Here is a 2,387-nt window from a genome sequence, read left to right on the forward strand (position 1 = left end):
GTGTCATTCTTCACCATGTATGCCTTTAACAAGTTCTCCAAACTGTTGGATGACTCAGCTTGTTTTGGTTTTGGAGCGTGTTGATTGAACCCTTGGGATTGGTTGGGTTTATACTGCATGTATGTGTTGTTCAGTCCATTTATTTGCTTACTCCAAGAAAAGTTTTGATTTTTCAAGTTGGACTGTGGTCTTTGTCCACTTCTATTTTGGTGTTGATTCCTTATGTAATAAACTGACTCAGGATTTGACGTACAATTCTTGAAAGAATGACCATGCCCATAGTATACACAGGAAACTACATTGGATTGACTTGGTGATTGAGCTGCAAAATAAACTGTTTCAACATTGAAGAAATAGAAGATACTTGAGTTGAGAATGATGTAAGTGGTCCACTTCGTGCAATCTGGATACTCGTCTTCCTGAAGTTTCTTATTTTTTGGCCATTGATAGTTTTTACTAGCAAACCTCTCAATCATCTCGTAAGACTCATTATAAAACTTAGAAAAAATCACACTATTTGCAGAAGCACCTACCATCAACTTGTGTGTGTGTTGAGACCATTATAAAATGTCTCCAATTGGATACAGTGTGGAATCCCATGATGTGGGCATTTATGAAGTAATTCTTTGAACCTCTCCCATGCATCGTACAAGGATTTGTCATCCAATTGTTGAAAATTGGTTATCTCATTTCGCAACTTAGCATATTTGCTAAGTGGAAAATACTTCACCAAAAATCTTTCTGTGAATTCTTGCTATGTAGATATTGAACTTGGTGGAAAAAAATTAAGCCATGCTCGTGCTCGATCTAGCAGTGAGTATGGAAACAACTTCAACCTCAATACGTCTTCAGTCACACCAGCTATCTTAAATGAATCACTCACCTTTATGAATAATCAAAGGTGAACGTGTGGATCTTTCGTGGGCATTCCACTAAACTGACCCACATTTAGAGTAGTTAAAACATCACTGGTTTCAATTCAGATTGTGATGCCTCAATATCCGGTCTCTTAATTGTTAGATTTAATTCATTGAAGAGTGGCACAGCGTACTGTCTTATGGCATGATCCCTATCCTTGGCAATAAGCATGGGATTGTGCTCATGATTGGCTTTGTTTCATTGTTCATCATTTTGATTTCCAAGGTATATCGGCTTGTCTTTGAGCTGATCTTTCATGTCCTTTCTGTCAAATTATCCGTTCAATCTTTGGGTCTACAAGTAATGAGTTGATAATTCGATCTATGCTCATAAACACCAGAAAAATGATCCCAAAAATAAAGAATAAATACGTAAGGTTAGAATTTAAAATAAAAATAAAATAAAAACCAAATTGAAAATAATAATTTCAAAAAAAATGATTAAGGCAACAATCCCTAGTAACGACGCCAAAAACTTGTAATGCTCCATTTGTGTAAGTGTACACAGTCGTTATCAAGTAATAAGTAAGTAAAAGAGTTATCATCTCCACAGGGATTGTGTATGTTAATCAATTAATTGTAAAATTAGAGTTAACAATCTGGTGATAAAAACACAATATTTCTGAGTGGTGTGATGTAGAAATAATTTCTAAATATAATATGATCCCTAATGTAATTTTAATCTAAATTCGAAGTGTGAGATGAAATGTGTTTAGCAACAAAAACAAAAAAATTCAACAATCAATAAGATGAATAGGCTAGGATAATTACATCATTCAAATTAATTTATTTTTCTCATGCTTAGCAGTGTTCAGAAAATATTCCATGGCAACTCGATCTGTCATGGGCTTGAAACCAAGTTAAGTCCTTTTAGAATCTTTTACTTGGTAAAACATGCATTTTATTGATCATATTAAACTAAGTGTTTCTTAGAACAAGGGCTAGGTCGGTTTGAAACAATTTAATCACATAAGCCTAAAAGCCATCCAATAGAGCTTAGTCAAGTTATTATGAACCTCAATTTATTTTGGGTCAGACATAAATTAAACATGAACATTTCAATTATTGTGTCTATTAGTTGTCGTCTGGTTTGAAAAACTCAACTAATTCTAATGCAACCATTCCCGTATAAATGATATGCATACTTGAGTTTAATTGAAAACATGGTCGACTGAGGCACAAACACGATAAACATGATTTGAAAAAACTTCATTAAGTTAATGCAATCATCCTAGCTAACTAGATTTAAGCTATCATTTTTAATGACAAGATAATAAATCACATTGCAAACATGATTAAATTACAAAAACAAAGTAAAGGAAGAATCAAATCAGAAGTCTTGTGACTCTGATTGAAGGTGTTCTCCTTCGATCCTTGTATTGCTCCTTTGCTAATGGCTCTTCAAGGTGGCCAACCAAGAGATGATCTTCTAAAGGTTTTACTGGCTAAAAGAGAATGAAAATATGGGAT

General features: G+C 33.9%; 1 non-coding gene across 1 annotated transcript; it reads left to right on the forward strand.

The window, feature by feature from the left end:
• The first annotated feature begins 593 nt into the window (after positions 1-593).
• On the forward strand, positions 594-700 carry LOC121211573 (small nucleolar RNA R71). Its single transcript, XR_005906795.1, has one exon. It is a non-coding gene; the product is annotated as a small nucleolar RNA R71 (small nucleolar RNA).
• The last annotated feature ends 1,687 nt before the right edge of the window (positions 701-2,387 follow it).

The sequence above is a fragment of the Gossypium hirsutum genome, chromosome A12 (genome assembly GCF_007990345.1).
Source record: "Gossypium hirsutum isolate 1008001.06 chromosome A12, Gossypium_hirsutum_v2.1, whole genome shotgun sequence".
NCBI classification, from domain to species: Eukaryota; Viridiplantae; Streptophyta; class Magnoliopsida; order Malvales; family Malvaceae; genus Gossypium; species Gossypium hirsutum.